Source organism: Temnothorax longispinosus, chromosome 12 (genome assembly GCF_030848805.1).
Source record: "Temnothorax longispinosus isolate EJ_2023e chromosome 12, Tlon_JGU_v1, whole genome shotgun sequence".
In the NCBI taxonomy this organism is placed as follows: domain Eukaryota; kingdom Metazoa; phylum Arthropoda; class Insecta; order Hymenoptera; family Formicidae; genus Temnothorax; species Temnothorax longispinosus.
This window is the reverse complement of record NC_092369.1, coordinates 9,099,511-9,119,569: the sequence shown is the minus strand read 5'-3', so window position 1 is coordinate 9,119,569 and position 20,059 is coordinate 9,099,511. Positions and strand designations below refer to the sequence as shown.

Here is a 20,059-nt window from a genome sequence, read left to right as displayed (position 1 = left end):
GCAGAATTAAATTTGCAGTACAGTAAAGAAAGTTTTAGAGCCATCCATTAATTAAGAAAGTAATCAACGAGTAAAGCTAAGCCACATTAATTAAATTTTTTGTACTATTTTTTTGCCTCAAAAATTAATTTATCTATTTAATACGGATAATATTACTCATATTGGGAGTACAATATTATTCTACCTTGCTCAATATACGTATATCTTGAAAATCCATCTGCAAGTAGTGGAAAATACTCGAGGTTCAAAAGATGACCATTCTGAATTTTTGAACGCACTGTTTCTTAACAAAATTCTCCGAGACACTTTCGATCGCAGGATCGAAAGACATATTCAGCAGGCACGGAATACATTGCCGGAATATAACGCGAATATCGATACGGAATGCGTTTTATGTTCTCAGAGAGATCGAGCGAAGCTACGAAATCACGTTCTCTGTCGTGTACATAAATAACCTTATGTGCACATTATTTCGTACCAGTTGCAGCTGAACTTACAGTCGTGAATTACGGGATATCCAACGGTTAAAATGGGCACTAAAAGACTTATTGAATTACCAGACAGATATGTTCAATAAGAAGTCCACTTTTCACAGCTATGTCCTTTACTTGCTTTTCTTGCATATGATCCTATTATTATAAAAGATACATCCATGAAGTAAATGAATATTCTAAATACTGCACTGATTCAAATTTTAAAAGTTTGTCACTTTTTCTGAATGTTATGCCACAAGTCAATGTATCGTTGTATTACAATTATACTAAAATTCTCTAAAAGTGGCGTGAAAAAGATAGATATATTGTATAACAAAATAATTCTTCTTTTAAACTTCAGTGATTTATTTTAAATCTTAATAGTAAACATTTACTTCTTCGAGTATCTCCATGGCCGCTTCCTTTTTAAGATGCTATAAGCTTAGCACTGACGTTAATGTTCCCTGTTTAACGTTTCCCATTACAGTCTTAATGAATACTCGGCTCCTAACTGACTCTTTCTCTCACTCCGTTATCTCTCTTCCATTTTCTCCTCTTTAATCCATTTTACTATTCTTAAACTTTGCCGTATATCAATACTTCTTTAGCAACATTATTAGCATTTCGTTTTGCCAGTGACAGATCTATAGAATCACTCCATATAGAAAGCACTAAATTAAACCCTGCAGAAGAATATGAAGCAGCGCCGGTAGTTAATCTCAGAAAGTATGTGTGCAAATCACACGAACCTCGGGTAAACATCGTATTGGTAAATAAGCCGGTCTATGCGCAGTTTCCTCGTTTAATTAACAGCGAGAATATTTGATTCTGACCTTTGTTTACAGTGCACATCATATTTGCGATCGTACCAATGAGACTAATAATCATGCTGCGATATAACGATGCAACGTATCTCGAGCGAATACTACTGTAATATTTCCAACGTAAAATTATGTGACACATTTACACAAATTCCTACGTCATATATAGAATACTCTCGTGTGATTCCACCTCATTAACGACTCTGTCATAAGCGAATCTAAATAGATGATGCATATCTTGATTTTAGTATAAGCGAAGCTCTAATCTTTTCTTCTAGCTGCACTGACACTGAAATATAAATTATTCATGTAATACGCTGACTTTTTTTCGTTAAGCTTTATAAAAACATAATGGCGAGGAGCTTGAAAAGAAAAGGAGTAATTAAAAAAAGCTATCATAAATAAAATAGAAGTAAAAACGAGGTTAGACAGGCGGTCGTTGACATTATTGTTATAGATAATATAGATTCATCGCGCGTGCACGTGCAAGTGAAGTATGTGATAAAATATAAAGTGCACGAAAATATATACACATATGTATAACTGATAAAGCCCAATAATACATTAATGTTGAATGCGAATGCATATTCTGCAAACTGCGCAAAACGTGACCAATCTGTCTAATTGTGCAAAATATGAAATCAACGATATAAATCATTATGACATATATCCGCTTGATACATCTAATTTTGATAACGACAGGAATCACACAATAATTTGCTACTGCACACTCGATATATAATTTATGATTATTGCAAAGTATATTTAGTCTCAGCGTACAGTTCATTGATATCTAATAATTTTGCGACATCTAAAATATATAAGAATCTCCTTCCTCTCGTACAAAAATGAATAAGATGAAAAGATATTAACTATTCAATAATATAAGAAATGTTTTTAAAGATATTTAATCATATGACATTTCTATGTTTTAGAAGATTGTGAATTTATATTTATAACCAATATGTCTTGTAGAATATTGATTTTTAAACATTCCGAATTATTATGATTATTTATTGCTGTATATTGATTTATGTGAAATTAACATTTTGATTATTAGAACCTCGATATAATTCATAAAGTTCTAAAAATTCTGATATAAACAACTGATACATTAAAAGTTACAAAGTATTTTTATATAAAAATAAATTTTACATGCTATTACAACAAAAATTATGATATTACAAAATATTTGGATATCTTTATTGCACGTGTGACATTACTTAATAGCGCCAAACTAATGTAGCTCTCTCTCTCTCTCTCTCTCTCTCTCTCTCTCTCTCTCTCTCTCTCTCTCAGCGCTATAATAGTTTAACGTTTGCGTTTAATCATTCACGAAAGTCCAACCGCGTTATTTATTATTGACATGTATACTCAAAACGAGTGCTGTCAGTTTGCTGTCAGTCGTGCATTTGGGATTGCAGTTAGCCTGCGTAACCGTTGATGCAGCGGAAGCTGGCAACAAAATGTCACTTACACCGAACTTTCCGAGGTGACCACGGAAGATTCCACCGCAATTCTCAGGAGTGCCGAGATGTCGGGCAACTTGTAGGATTCCGCATCGTGGATCCAGACATTCGCGGAAGTCTCGGCTCAACACTCCGTGCTTTTCGCCGCGAATTGCCATAATAAATTCATAAGCAATTCTTATGCGGCGAAGAAAGAAATGGAGGTCGCATGATTTTTTTATGCGCGTTAAAAATTGCAGCGGTAGTTCGATTAAAATTTCTAGCTATTTTTAAACGTCGTATTTCCATCAGACTGTTTGTCGCAGAGAAAATTTGATTATATTTATTAATTTTGTTTGCCGTCTTTTCATTGTTTTATCACAGTTAAGTTTGAAAGGATTGAAGAAATAAAATATATAAAAAGATCAAAATTTCCGTGTGTAAAATAGATTTTATATTAAAAGTTTTCTATTTAGAAACATTTTTTTACTTGTTAGATGTAAATCTTCAGTACTGTATTATGCATAAGAAAAGGTCATGGTTCTCATTAACATCATCGTTAAATAAAATCCCTTATCTGAAATTCTTCAACCGCGTCGAACCGCGGATCTCAACGTAAATTAATCACTCTCTTCTTCGCTTCACAACACATTTATCACATTTTGCGAGGGGACAGATTCTTTACCTCTCAAATGTTTTTAACTCTCCCTCGAAACGACTTGCAGATTTTGTTCAACGTCTTTTCTTTTCCTGAAAAATAACCGACTAATCTAGAAGCGCATCTCTCTCCAGCTTAATTCTCTTAATTGAGTTAGTAGTTGGCTTCTATTCCAGACTTTGTTTTTACATGCGTTACACACAATATTCAAAATTTTTATATATTTTACTCCTTATGTTATTACATAATTATATTAAAGAGAATGTAACATCATTTCGAAATAACTTAGACAAGTCTACGATAGCATACTTTTTAAATGTATTTACAATTTTTATGAGTAGTATAATATTATTATTACAAATTTTCTAGTTACATATTCAAAAACAGCATTTTCGTATAAAGTGCTTTCTTTTTTTGTTTTTTTTAATATTCTGCTACGTGCATTTTGTTCTCTCAGGATGCACTTATCTCAATTAGATCATAAAATATTAATATAGAACGCTAGATTTTTCAACAAAGTAATCATACTCCATAATTTAAACAGAAAGAAATATAAAAATAATGGATAACATTTGAAAAGAGATGAAGTAAGAAGTCTTGACTCTAGAAGAAATACGACTCAAGATGATATTTAATTAACAAATTAAACGCATTATTTTACTAAAAAAAAATGAGTAATTTATGATATAACTTGTATATGTATAAATTCTTTTAAAATAAGATCAAAGCTTGCAATGCTTTCTTTCGATGCAATTATTTTGTAGCATAAGTATTGTTCTACAGTTAGTTCAGTAAATTCAATAAATTAATGTGTAGTTAATAAATCAATATTGTACTAAATGAATTAATTAGTACCTTATAAATAAATGAATAAGTTAGTCAACAATTAAATTAATATTTAAGTAAACAAATTAACGTACAATCAAGCAAATAAATAACTATTGTTTTAACAGATAAAATATATATAATAGTACAAAATCGTCCTAACCTTCTAATTTTCATTACTGTTCCATTACTGTTTAAATAACTTTGTAAACGCGAAAATTTCACATGATTTATAGATTTTAGAGTATTATTAGATAAAACATATATGTATAAGTGTGCATTATGCAGAGACGACTTTGGCCATAACTTTGACAGTGAAACTATTACATAATATTCTATTAAAAAACAAATTAATTTTTATTTTAAACTCCGATTTCCAAAAGAAAGATATTTTTTCTCTACTTCGTAATTTTCCATATTGCTAGAAAATGCACCTCTTTGTTCTGCCGCATGAGGGACGGTTCATTGCGCGGCAAACAGAAGCGTGAACGGCAAATGTGTGCGGTTACCATGTTGTCAGGAGGTTTTCGAGTGGACGGTGTACCTTCCCTTTGGGAACGACGATACAATCTGAGCTCTGCTGACAGTTTTCCTTGCTACCGACCACCCCGCCGTGAAAACCTCCCCGCGTCCGATATCCCGCAACCCCCGTACGGCCTCGCTCCATCGCCATTTCCACCAGCGTCCCTCTTCCTCTCGCCTTCTTCGCCGATCTCGTCCTTTCCTCCTTTCTCTTCCTCCAGCCGAGTTTTTTTTCTTTTTCTTCGGTTCCGCGACGGTACCTCTTGCCGCACGGGAATCCCCTCTGACACGCAGAATGGATGACTTGAGAATTTCATCTCGTAGCCTTTCGCTCGTGCGTTTTCGCTATCGCCGTCGCTCCACCGGCATCCTCCACTCTGTCTTTTTCTCGCAGTTTTCGCTCCTTCCTTTTTTTTCTCTCTTCCCGGCGGCTTCCACCGTTTCCACGAGCCAACGCGCTCCACCGTCTTCTCCTTCTTATCGCAAGCAACGTCGCTGTCCTTTGTGTCGCGATGCCGCGCACTTTGACGAACGAGTCATCCGCGTTCGGCGCTCCGGCAAATAAATAGTCGTCGTCGTCGTTGGAGCGACGCAGATTCGCCTCGCGCGCACGCGGAAACTCGTATCACATCCGCCGAACCGCGCGCAACCATTACGCAGTCGATTCTTCCAAATTTTTCTTCCGCCTCTCCCTTTTTTCCACCCTTCTTTCTTTCGGCACGAGCGTTATAAGCATCCGCCCTGCTTTAACGTGCACGAGATTTTCCTTGCGAGCTAAAAACGCTGCGTGATAAATATTTATAAATCAAACGACGGATTCATGCGAGAGAACGTCGCGCGAGTATACTTAGAGATTTACTAAAAATAGCGAATTTCTCTCGTTTAGTCGTGATCTCTCATAGTTAGTTTAGTATTCCATTAGAATCTTGATATCAATAAAGTAAATCTATACCTAAACACGATCAAGATTCCATATCACATGTAACATGTATAGATTACGCGAACTTTTGCCAAATATCTAAAAAATGTAGAAATAAAATTGTGACGAAATTAGATGGAAGAAATTAATTAAAGATTGAAATAATATATCAAAGAAACGTGCGAACTTTTTGGCAAAATTTCTATGATACGAAACTTTCAAAATGCATACGAGTATTAATATAAGGATTGTTGATCGCGGTTGATTTATTTAGAAAAATTGAAAAGCATTTCTTTCATCGCAAGCATCCATGCAAAATGTCAATCCTGCAGCAAGCGCGTCCGCGCACACACATACACAAAGATACGCCGAACAATATATTACGTATGAATTTATGAGCATAAAATTGCGATAAATCAATTCCGAAGCGTTTTCGCGTTTTCTGCGATGGAAACGACGGTCGCCCACGCGTCAAATATGCGGAACGTTTGGGCATGCCATCCCCGGATTTCGTAAACGTCCCAGGTATCACGTCGGATGCGAAGATACGTCGACAGTCGCACCGTTTTACGATGGAAAGTCTATGTACGCTGAATAAATATGTATGCCCGCGTAATGCAATATAAGGCGAAAGAAGGTGGAAGAAGAAGCTTTTCTCATTTCTTCGGCTCGTTTAAAAGGAACGACGGGCTGCTGTTTATGGTACTTCCGAAGGTGCATTTGTCGGCGAAGTTAAACGGCGCCCGGTTGCAGTTAAACAAACGAAACTATTGAAAGAATCAAATCGCGATGTCAGATCACGAAGATTTCCCAAGTACGTATATCGATTATGGTTCACAACGCCCGCGCCGTCACGGATGAAATGCGATGAAATTGGAAAGAGACATGAATTATAGATCGCGATTCGTTAGACCCATGTCTGGCTTCATTAAATTACACTGCCAAATCTCATGTCGAATTGACGCGACTTGCGTTATATTCGGTCTTAGGAAGTAATTTCACTAACAAATATCTGATAAGTATAAAATACGACAAATATTTATAAATAATTTCTACACTTGTATTTCTGTGCTTGCACACTATCCAAGATTAAGATATTTCAGACTCTTAAGATTAAAGATCTGGATTATGTCAAAGTATAACTATCCGATCTTGAAGTACCGTCTTGAAGTGATATAAAATTATTTTATACACAAATCAATATACTCGAGAAATTTATTGCAGAAAATTCTTGTAATTAATTATATATCTTTACTTATTAGAGATGTCTATATTGTATATATATGTATACATGATACTTTACATATAACAATGAGAAATCTAATTAATGTAATAACTTATAAACTTGGTATTTAATCCTGAAAACATATGCAACTTATAAAAAAATATTGCATAAGCAATAATTCTATTTCTTAAATCATCAGGAACTTTGGATTGCTATTGTACACTTCTTGAAATGTAATTGACGATTGAACAATAGCGAGTAGTGTGTCTATAAGCAAGTTTAGTTAAGCCCTGGCTTAAGCGCATGCAGTTGTGTCCGTGAGCAGATTCGTGTAACTTGTTAAATAAAGGTATTTAATGCCGCATTAGATGCAGCTGTTCGGAACAATGTTACAAATGATATTTAAATGTATTTCGTTGCATGTATTTGTTGTATGTATACAATCGCTTATAGATCACAATGAAAGTCTTATTACATTGAATTGTATAAACTTGGTATAAATGTATTTAACAATTTTTATACGTATGTACACTATTCATCGATGCTTAACGCGAAATGATTTTATTGACTGATTCGCAAAAGATTCGATATATCAAATCCCATTTTCATTTTTTTACCTCTTCTGCAAAATTCCCAGAATAGATAAGGATTTATTTAAAAAGTAATAAATCAATTTTTCCGGATTTTCAGCTACAATTTAAAATACCGGTCATCAATGGAGGCAGCCGCATCGCTTAATCACCGTGTGAAGTGATTGTTATACAGTTTGATGCGCGCGTGGTATACTACCGCCGATATACTATCCATAGACTAATGTTTAATTCAAACGCCAGTCTTTACTTTATGAGAGCGAGCCTGGCTTAACCTCGCCTCTACGTGAATCCCCGAAAAAACTTTTAGCAAAGTTGAATCGCCTTTTTCCTGACGCGGTTATCCACGAGGTATTAACACGGATCGTAAAGCCGAACGTGCCCGTCGGCGATATAACCGCGATACGTTTCCCGCAGAAACGAGCGAAAAGAAGAAGAGAAGAGAAAAGAAACGGCCGCAGGAAACAAAAGGGGAATGATCAGAGGGGAGAAAAACGGAGGACTCACGATGCGGCGCATCCACTCGAAGGCTTAATAAACCGATTTAATTAAAGGAGCAGCGTATCGCGAAAGTGCACAGGAGCGCGTGTGTGTGTGTGTGAGAGAGAGAGAGAGAGAGAGAGAGAGAGAGAGAGAGAGAGAGAGAGAGAGAGAGAGAGAGAGACGAACAGGGAGAGAAATGCGCAATTAATGCCACGGACAGTGGAAGAGGTGAGACAGCAATGCTCGGGTGAGTCCTTTCGTAAATACCCGCAATATTGATTCCCAATTCCTTATTCCAATGTCCATAATCCTGGACTATTACACGCGCAGCCGGCACGTAATACGTTTGCCAATCTCCATCCACAAATCCCCAGTCGAGCATTGATGACTAGGCTTGCTTCCGTATGGTGGTAGAGAGAATTAGGAATTATTATTCTCTCTCATTTAATACCTGCGGTATACCTGCGCTCACGGGAATTAGCATGCTGGAATAGAATGATGGATAGGTGTACGGAAAAGATGGCGGATTAAGAAGTTGCAAGGTACACCGTAAACACGATGGTATAACATTATAATGTGCACACAGCGGGAGGGAGTGGATGAACAAAATTGGAAAGTGAATCTTGTAACTCAGAATTTAAGTCATCCGTCGTAATTTATGAGCGTACACACCTAAAGTTATTAAGTAAATTAGCCAAGCGCGTAAAAATAAGTAGTTCGAGTCAATTTCTTCGTACGTGCAGCCTCTCCCGCGTTGCTGTTATTACATCCCGTGTTTACATAAATCTTATACCTTATCGATACATCAACCGAGCGATTTTATAAAACAAAGTTAATCGGATTCAGTCCTCCGACGGTAGTGGCTTAATTCAGGCAAATAATCTATAAGGCGGCAAAAACATTCTGCTAGATGGTCGAAGCGATTTATTACTGTACGGCACGACAACTTATCACGATAGATGACGGCTTAATGACAACGCCTTTCCAGAGGCTCGCAGATGCAAGATCGATCCCCAATGTTCTTGGATCGCGTCGCGTATAAAGGAGATAGTACGCAACGTTTCTGTCCCACATACGCGGCAAGCGCAGCCCCTATGCTAGAGATTAGCGTGTAAAGTGCTCGAAACTCGTATAATACTACTGCTGGATGAGACGCGCCTCGATTCCTCCCGCTTCGTTGCGAGCTGCCAGGACGCGTATTGAAGTGAGACGTCAGCGAAGAGGGGGAAAGAGGATGAACGGGTCTAAACAAACTTTCCGTTGTCTGCTACAAGAATGATAATGTGGATAGCGTTCGGCACGTTTTGGATTAGGTTTCGAGTGCGGGACTGCGAGGGATCGAGAAAGCGAGAGGAGATACTCGCCGCGGGGGAGGGAGAAAGGAGAAGATGGAAGCGAGGCAATTGAGTGGGGGATGAGCGAGGAAACGTTTTGACACTGTGTAGGTGTGAAATGCCACGTGCGAAAGAGGGATGCCGCGCGTGCGAAAACGAGAGAGTAATAGTGGAAAAGAGAGAGAGAGAGAGAGCCAGGAGGGCGAAGGGATGGCGAGGAGATGACGCGCCAAGTGCGTGTGTGGGTGAAAGAGATAGGAAAGGGGGAGCGGGAGAGAAGAGAGAAAGAGAAAGACGGATATATGGCGGGAATGATGGAAGATGGGAGAAGCGAGCATGAGTTGATATTAGGTATTTAATAGACAGCTCTAGGGAGTTGCTCGGGCGAGCGAGAACTGAACCGTAATGTTAGCACGCGGCAGGAGGGATTTCTCATAAGCTGACCTCGGCGAGCCGAGAATATAGTTGGAAAGGGTGTCGGAGAGGATGGAGAGTAGAACGAGGCTCGCTGACGGAGACTGAAGGCGATCCTAGTGCTGATGCGGAGGCTGCGTGTTGGTGGTAGTAGCGGTAGCGACGATGACGGAGGAGGGCGAAGGAAGGGGGACGGTAGCGGCGGCGGTGCCACTACTTCAGGCCTGCGGTAGACGAGGAAAAGAAAGAGGGATAACTTGAATCTGAGTTTTCTCCCAGTAAACCCATGGATTACCAGCCGCTTTAACTTAGCGACGCCCCTCGTTTCTCAGGTGTCGTTCTCGGGGTGTCACCATATTGGATACTTTCGGGGCGCCCGGTGTGGCGTGCGCGGGCCACCATGCCGTTATTAGAAAGAAATTTGATATATCGTCGTAGTTGCCAGGACCCACGCGCCGGCTGCGGGCACTTACTCGATGAAGGCCGAAATCAACAAGGAGAGCATTTTGCACTGGATACAGATGACAGTTCGGAGAATGAGAGAGAGAAAGTACTAGATAATGATCGCGTAACTTGTAGGTCAGAGAGGTGTATAATTTATTACCGTTGCCGAGGCACCTAATAAGATTGACGACGTGAGACGCACACTTTCGTGACAATAATGAAAAAGACAAATGTATCGTCGCGATAAAACTGCGTTAATAGCAGATCGTTAAAACGATCTTATTTGTCTGCCTGGTGAATTTACCACGCTCCATGTCGCCGGGAGTTTAACAATGGTTTAGACAGCTATCGGATAAGCACGCTGAATATTCTATTATGATATAACAATGAACGGAATTTTGAGCGTAACACAGAGAGTATGCGTGCGCACGTTTAATTTACAACATTTTCAATTGCGGATTAATTTATCGTAATTAAATGCAGCTGCATTTTTCGTTTTTCATTAGTTCCGCGTTATAAATAGGCTATAAAGGAAGGTTATAAAGCAGTGATGCTGCGTGATGACCAGTTTCGAATAGAGATGCGTGATTTTGCGATATCGCTAGCACCGCGATCTTTTCCTTGAATCGCAATGCGAAATACAATTGGATTTTTAATCGCAAAATTGCATGCAATATAAAATTGTGTATACGATATAAAATCGCACCTGCGATTTTAATTTGCAGCTCAAAATTGCACTTGTTTCATTAAATATTCATTAAATATTTGTATAAGAAAATGGTAAAACAAAATGATATAAAAATGTTACGAATGCACATTTGTTTCCGATTATTAAATGCTTATTTTTAACACTAGACATGGTTTTAACTTATCTATGAACTTATCTTTGAAATTTGTTTCTCTTAATTAGTTCGTAAAAATTTTGTATTAACTACCACATTAAATGCCACATTAAATATCACATTCCATAATACAAAATTTTTACGCAGGCGCGATTTTATATATCGTATGCGATTTTGTAATTAAAAATCCAATTGCACATCGCATTGCGATTCAAAAAATCGCGGTGTGATATATCGCAAAATCGCACATCTCTAATTGCGAGGCGTGTGCGCTTCCCTTTACACGCGCCTGGCAGCAGGCAGCAGCATCTCAAAATTGGTATTACAGCCCTGAACGCGCGCAGCGCCTCCGCCATGAGATTACGGCATCCGCATCCCTTCGTTTCCAGAGCGCGGCGGATACGGGACGGATCGGCTGCGGAATGAGTGACTCATTCAAATGGTAATAATCACATACATTAACCTTGCGCGCTTGTTATATACTGCAGTATCTATCGCGTAATACAGATTCAGCGGTCGAATATCGATGATTCTTGAAAATACGTATTTCGCGCGCGGTACTTGCTCGGTCGAAAGGGCATCGCGCGGACAATCGTGAATATCTCTACCATGAATATTAATATATATACCTATTTGCTAGAACGTAATGATAATCATACTAAGGCGAGCATACAGTACTTGCTACTCGAAGTACGGAAATTACATACTCGCGAAGTTCAGAACGCCGCCGCGCCGGGCCAGAGCACAAGGATTGTCATAACCGTTTACGACAGAGTCGTACGACAGGCCCGGACGCGTAGCGACGCTCGCGCCATGACTCTTGGCGCGAGAAGTTGCCCGCGCGAGAAACGAAGCGCCGCGCCTCCGCCATGTTGATGACGTATTACGTCCCCTCCCTTCCCATTTCCAGAACGCGACGGGCACGAGACGGATCGGCTCTTGAACGAGACTCCGTGACGAGTGGCGTCGTGACTCGTTTAATTGGTAAGTGTAACATGCATTTAACATTTATTGCAGTGTCTATCGCAAAGTATATAGATTCGACGCTCGGATACTGATGATAATCCGTTCGAACGCGTATTTCGAAAGCCTTGTTATTCGGCCGAAGATTCATCGCGCAGATCAATCTAGCGACGCCGCCGTCGCTTTTTGGGCTGCGTTCGGAAACGTCACCCGAGTGCACACGAGTATACTCCCTTCTCTTTCTATCTTAGCGAGTTAGAAGGAGAAGGGAGTATACACTCCCGTGTGTACCCGGATGACGTTTCCGAACGTAGCCTTGGTGTGCGAATTCGATCGCGCGAGAAACCATTTACCGCATTACCGTCATCTTAAATACATTTCGTTGCATTTTTATTTGAATAAATATCGCTGATGTCGAAAGTGCCATCTTCTATTTTTATTTTTCTCCGCTGCAGCGCTGTCGCAATATAATTAAGTACGCGTCGCGTCTGATTAATGTCGAGAGTATCGCACAAAGTGTGGCAAAGCCCTGCGCGATCAATGATTGTATTCTAGTGATTACTTTAATCGCGTTTAATTGCAATAAATACTTTGTTTGTTTCAGGAAACAGATGTGAGTGCCGGAGAAATAACAATGCGGAAAGAAGGGGAGAGCCGGAGCCGAGAAAGCGAGGACCAGATGTAACAAATAGCGAGAGAGGTGAGCATTTCATAATCTATAATCTTCTATTAATTGTTACTGATAGAAATAAATATTTATTTGCGCAGTATCTATTGTTTTCAGATTACTGTATAATATAATAGTGTATTGTATGCTTAATAAATTACTTATGGACAAAATTAATATTAATAAATATGTATAAAATATTAATTGTTAATATATAAAATATTTCTAAATAACTCAAATTTATAATAGTTTAAATTATATCTAAAAAGAACACAAGTACTTAATTGAAATTGATATCTAAAAAACATTTTTATTAAGACCTTATTCTTTTATTAAATATTTATTTAAATTACGAATAAAGTAATACTTGAGTGTAAAGTTATTCTTCCATATATTTTTTTTAGACATTATTTTTATTTGAATTTTTTCGTATGTTACAGATCAGTCTTGTATATAACTCGTCTATTGTGTAATGCAAGTAAAAAAAGGTCTAGATGATAGAACTCGAGAGGAGGATGAGAAGGCCTATGAGAACAATCGATGTGCCGGCGGAGCAACCTTTGCGGTAAGCATTATCGCTTACTTGCGTAAAATTAGTTTTATTTTGTAAAGATTTAAAGATAATAATTTAAAGATAATAAAGAGAAAAAAAATAATCTTACACAGTATTCTTACACAGATCCCTTTGAAAAGTTTATAATTATATTTTGATAGATATTTAATTAAAAAGCCGTAACAAAATTCTATGCATGTAACAATTATTTTTTAAATCATTGATTATTTTGAGCGCCGTTTTAATTTGAATCATGTTTGTATTACAGAATCATCGTAGCTACATACGTGGCTGACAACTCCACTGTCAATCGGTGAGTGACAAATAACATTATTAATGAGGTAATGGATCTGTGAAAATTGTATGAGATTATATTTACGTATAATTATAATTGTACACTAAAAATAAATATAGAATTTCATGGATCCATTATCTTAAAATGGATAAACTATAAATGTTTATGACAGATATTTTATCTCGGACTCGTTTTGCGTTACTTATTAATTTGGTGTTCTGATGTGCTTGAGGCTGCACTCGCCCAGGTATAAAGAAAAAAAATAAATAGAGAGTAATGATTATTTATTTAACTATAAAAATAGAATCAAAATGAGGACCAAATACGTTTAAAAATTATTAAACTATACTCGTTTCAAATACATTAAAGATAATAATTGAATCTGTTGACTTAAAAGAATGTAAAAGTAAAATTTTTTTTTCCTAGACAATAAAACTCATACAATAGAAATAAGGAAAAGATACTAATATCTAGAGTTGTATCTTACAATTCATAAAGATAAATAGTTATATAGATATCAGAAAAAGATTATGAAAATAGATAGGTCTTGGTTACATTGAAGTTGCTGAAATAAATTAAAAAAGAATAAGAAAGAAATAAAGTTGTATTAAAAATGAAATGTTGGCATTAAAAAAATATTAAGTTTTTCTACACATTTTTTTTTTTACAAAAAGAATTAGTACAGCATGTTGTATGTGTGAAATAAAAATAAATAATTGTCTTACAAAGAAAAGTTATTAAATGAGTTAGACATGTATTTTATTTAATCCCTTCCCCAAATATTCGTTCGAGATAAATATCTTATAAATTGATGCAAGCAATATATGTATATGTACATATACATATATGTTTATAAATACTTTTCGAACATGTGTAAAATAGAAGTATTATAATACTTCTATTTTATATACATATATATGTATATATACATGTAGCTTAATTGCACTAATGTATAAAATATCTAATCTCGAACGAATATTTGGAGAAATGATTAAAGGAAACACATGCCTAATTCATTCAATAACTTATTCCTTATCTAAGACAATTCTTTATTTCTATTTTGCATATATCTATAAATATCCTGTATTTTTTTTTTGTGAAAAAGAAGTCTGTAGAAAAACTTTATTTTTCAAATGCCAATATTTTGTTCTCAATACGATTTTAATTTTTCTTATACATCTTTATCATTTCAGCAATGTAACTAAGAATTAACTGTTTCCATAATTTTTTGTGATATCTGTGGAACTATTTATCTTTACTTATCTATATTTCCAGCCCATTAGAATATGTTGGGCTGAAAGTATAAATAAGAAAACATACGCTTACACTTAAATACACATTGATAAATTGGTTCAACGGTAGTAAATTATTTAAAGAAAAATTTTCTAACCTGCGCTAATTTCCTCTGCGTCTATGTTATTAGATATTTGTTAAATGCTGAATTTTTTTGTGCAATATATTTAATGAATACCATGTTATTTCCGTTTTTGGAAGCGATAGCTGGGCGATGAATCGTGATCTTTGTAATATAGGTCATTCTTACCGCCTCTTTAAAAATTAATGGTCCCTATTGCAGAACCAGAATTAATGTATTAAACTCGGATTTCCGAAAGCAATGATTTCGGCATAAGTTGGCAACATGGCCCATGCTTACCATGCTATTTCTTCGATTCAAAAATCGAGTTATAAAATTAATTATTAGTGTGATATAGACATTGGCTTAGGTATCTCGAAAAGACTAACTCCCGTACTCACTATGAGCTCCTGAAAAAAATAGTTTCTTTAGGAATAGTTTTGAACAAATTTTAAAATTTGTTAATAATTACCTAAAATTATGTAAACAAAACATGTAATATTCTACTCTGATTTGTTTTTTCAATTTGTTTTTTAAAAATAATTTTACGGCACACATACTAAAGAAAATTATTCCCATATATATATATATATATATATATATATATATATATATATATATTTCTATATACATTTCTTTTAATTATATATATATTATTCTCGTATATTTCTATTCTCGCGTACTTGTATTCCTATATATCTCAACCAAATGCACCGACCTAAACGTACGCGTAATCTTATCTTTTACAGGCCTTTACCGAACAACGGGGAAACTAAATTCAATCATCGCCGATTGTATAAACGGTTCGTTGCGTTTTACTTTCGCGAGTGTCGTTCGAAGTCGTCGGATTATTCGGAATTCCGTCGTTTCTCTGCCGTCCGAGTCCGCCGGAAATAATCGAACATTAATTCGCGTTTCGGGATCGTCGCGTAAAATATCGTTCTTTTTTAATAATTAGCATATAACTGCGTCAATTTCCACGTTCTCAGACGTGACGGCTGTCTCGTGCGTGGTCCTTGAGCGGAAAGGTGCCGGGATCGCATAACAAGAACTGCCCAGATCATTTGACTTCACTGTGCGTGGAAGGGTGCTACCATGACGTGTCGGTGGCGAGGGGAGATGATCCTCATTGTAGAGGGCTCGCTTTCTACTTTTCGAGGATCTCTCTTCTCTCTGTCGAACACTATTCAACTGGCCACGCGGGGTTAAGTCCTTAATCGGGCAAATCGAGTCAGTTGTCCGGCTCTGAACGCGTCGAGATAACGCGGTTATCGCGCCGGAAATAATCGGGCGTTAATTCGCGTTTCGGGATTGTCGCGTAAAATATCGGTTTTTAATAATTAGCATATAACTGCGTCAATTTCCACGGTCTCAGACGTGACGGCTGTCTCGTGCGTGGTCCTGTGCGGAAAGGTGCCAGGATCGCATAACAAGAACTGCCCAGATCATTGACTTCGCTGTGCGTGGAAGGGTGCTACCATGACGTGTCGGTGGCGAGGGGAGATGATCCTCATTGTAGAGAGCTTGCTTTCTACTTTTCGAGGATCTCTCTTCTCTCTGTCGAACACTATTCAACTGGCCACGCGGGGTTAAGTCCTTAATCGGGCAAATCGAGTCAGTTGTCCGGCTCTGAACGCGTCGAGATAACGCGGTTATCGCGGAAATAATCGGGCGTTAATTCGCGTTTCGGGATCGTCGCGTAAAATATCGGTTTTTAATAATTAGCATATAACTGCGTCAATTTCCACGTTCTCAGACGTGACGGCTGTCTCGTGCGTGGTCCTGTGCGGAAAGGTGCCAGGATCGCATAACAAGAACTGCCCAGATTATTTGACTTCGCTGTGCGTGGAAGGGTGCTACCATGACGTGTCGGTGGCGAGGGGAGATGATCCTCATTGTAGAGAGCTTGCTTTCTACTTTTCGAGGATCTCTCTTCTCTCTGTCGAACACTATTCAACTGGCCACGCGGGGTTAAGTCCTTAATCGGGCAAATCGAATCAGTTGTCCGGCTCTGAACGCGTCGAGATAACGTGGTTATCGCGGGCAATTTTTCCAAGAACAAACTCGGTCGTTACGTAACGTTTTCGGGAGTGACGTATTAAATATTGCGCGATTATAGTTATCCGCGTATACGTGTGATGCCGGTGGAGTTGTGTCGAGCATCGAGGGAGCTAACAACCCGAGAGGACAGCCTGAGAGGAGGAGGAGGCCTGGGAGAGGCATCGGGCGCCAACTTTACAGTAAATATTATTTTTTATTTTGTGTAAAAGTAGTTCTTTTGTTTTTATTCTTGAATTGTTTTATTTCCCTTACAATGATTTAGAAATAATAATTAAAAAGAAATAATTTAAAATTTTATAAGAGTTTATTTTTTTAAAGATTTTTTTCGGAAAATGTATAATTATTGAAATAAAAATGTCTAATTGAACGATAAATAAGAAGTTTGACGCGCGTAAGAATTATTTAATATCAAATTATTTATTTATATGTTTCAGGAGATAACGACGCGGAAAGTGTCGCATCGTGGGAGCTGACCACCCGAGAGGACAGCCTGAGTGGAGGAGAAGGCCTGGAAGAGGCATCGGGCGCCAGCGGAACAACTTTGCGGTAAATATTATTTTTTATTTTGTGTAAGAGTAATTTTTTTGTTTATTCTTAAGCTTTTTTATTTTATCATAATTTAAAAATAATTGTTAGAAGAAAAAGAGTAATTTAATCTTTTATAAAAATTGTTTTTTGTAAAAATCTTTATCGAAAAATGTATAATTACTTAAATAAATATCTAATTGAATAATAAACAGTTCGATGCACGTAGGAATTATATTTTAAAACATTAGGTTTTTTTAAACACTGTTAATATGAATTTTATATTTGTATGTTACAGATTCAACGTAGCTACGTGGCAGATATAATTCCGCTGTTGCGAATCAGGGTTGGTGAGTGATGAATTAACATATTTATTGAGGTAACGGATGTGTGGCAACTTATTAAATATACATACCATATATCTAGATAAATGTATTCAATTTGATAACAATATACAAAGGTCTACACATAAGTAGCATATTCTATACATCCGTTGCCTTAAAATGGATCAGTTAGAACAGATCAGGATAAATTTAATCCTGGACGTCTATTTAATATATTTAATGTGTATTTATTGATTAATTTAATGTGCATACGAGAATATATTCAGTCAAACGAGAATGTATCCAGGATTAAACTTTATATAAGTCAGTGCAAAAAAATAATATATATAATATATGTTGTTTTCTAATTGTAAGACATTCTTTCAATTTGCATCATGTTTTATATTTGCATCACGATTATATATACATACATATTATAATAATAAAATGATAAAATAAGAAATATTTTAATATTAGGTAACATGCGTATGTATTTCATATTTTATATAATTTATAGATCTTTTTCATAAAAACAAGCTTATAATTATTAATTATTATTATTTATTTTAACGCATTGACTTTAGTCTAAACTGTTATAGCTTATTCATGCGTAGAGTAATTTATAACTGGATTTTTTCCCAGTTAAAGTAGTAATATGACGTAAGATCCAATATATATTTTGTTATAAAATAGATGATTTTTTGTAGTAATCATTTTAGAATCAATCAATTTCACATCATTTAAAAATAATTTTGAATTTATATATTGTATGAAAAACAATTTTAATAATTTGCAAAAGGACCCCGCAACGGTCATGGGGGATTTTGGCTCCCAGTCAAATTTGACAATAATGTAGGATAATGTAGTTCATAACATGCTGATAAAAAGTGTCCATAGGCACCAAGCCCAAAAATGGACAGTTTCCGAGATAAAAGGCATTAAAGAGTGGAAAAATGAGAATTTCAGGTTTCAGCTAATGGCAGTTTGCAACTGGCGGAATGCCATGCTTTCACTAAAACATTTACTTGATTGCTGGATGAATTATACTTATGCACAGTATGCGTGTTCACATAGTCAAGTCAATGATCAAACCATACGTAATATGTCATTGCATCGAATGACATGTATGCAACATATATAGCAAGCAAGAATCATTTACTTATTTAATGTTAATCTTTGCAATGTATGAAAAGTACAATAATAACTGTAATTCACAAGTCGGTTTAGTAGTATTATATTGTACTTTTCATACATTGCAAAAATTAACATTAAATAAGTAAATGATTCTTGCTTGCTATATATGTTGCATACATGTCATTCGATGCAATGACATATTACGTATGGTTTGATCATTGACTTGACTATGTGAACACGCATACTGTGCATAAGTATAATTCCTCCAGCAATCAAGTAAATGTTTTAGTGAAAGCATGGCATTCCGCCAGTTGCAAACTGCCATTAGCTGAAACCTGAAATTCTCATTTTTCCACTCTTTAATGCCTTTTATCTCGGAAACTGTCCATTTTTGGGCTTGGTGCCTATGGACACTTTTTATCAGCATGTTATGAACTACATTATCCTACATTATTGTCAAATTTGACTGGGAGCCAAAATCCCCCATGACCGTTGCGGGGTCCTTTACAAAGAGAGATTTTTTTTATCCATTCTAATTGTGTGTGAAATTTATTATTTCTTTCGGATCTTACGTCATTCATCTGAATGTCTCATCTCTGCATGCTTTTGAGATGAGCTTCAGCAACAAACCGTTCGAATCGATACGCATACCTATAGGCCTTCTAGATTCTATTGGATAACGCGTCTAGCAATTTTCACTTATTTTCAAATTAAAGTTTTATTGTACCTATATATTATAAAGTTTATATATAATAATAAATTTTATAACCGTGATCAAATCTCTTCGAATCAAAACACAAGTTGACATAGAGATTTCTTTCAAATTCGGTTTGTTTCCAATTCGATTATGTATTTTAATTACTGGAAATATATTTTATTTGCTACGAATAAACGCGTATAAAGAATAAATGCCCAATTAATTCGCGTACTGATGGAATTATTATTGTTATTATTTGTTGTTAATTTTGTATTCAATTAATTTAATTAATGTGGTGGCCTCTTCGCGACGCGTTCGTGTTTCGCGCATCACGCAAAAGCGTAAAATCTTATCGCTTATTGCTATAGCGATGCTTAGCCGGCAGCAGGAGTATTTCTCCTTGCTGCCAGTCTCTGGTTATATGAAGCTAGAATACGGCCAAAAGAAAGAAGACGGAAAGGATTAAGGTAGGACTAATAAAAGTTAAAA

General features: G+C 36.5%; 2 long non-coding RNA genes across 2 annotated transcripts; both read left to right on the top strand.

Annotated features, from left to right (window-relative positions):
* Positions 1-11,911: 11,911 nt before the first annotated feature.
* Positions 11,912-16,098, top strand: LOC139823125 (uncharacterized). Its single transcript, XR_011734698.1, has 5 exons — positions 11,912-11,982; positions 12,566-12,661; positions 13,069-13,193; positions 13,450-13,494; positions 15,580-16,098. It is a non-coding gene; the product is annotated as an uncharacterized lncRNA (long non-coding RNA).
* An 89-nt stretch (positions 16,099-16,187) lies between these two features.
* LOC139823096 (uncharacterized) lies at positions 16,188-18,062 on the top strand. Its single transcript, XR_011734691.1, has 3 exons — positions 16,188-17,070; positions 17,326-17,437; positions 17,715-18,062. It is a non-coding gene; the product is annotated as an uncharacterized lncRNA (long non-coding RNA).
* The last annotated feature ends 1,997 nt before the right edge of the window (positions 18,063-20,059 follow it).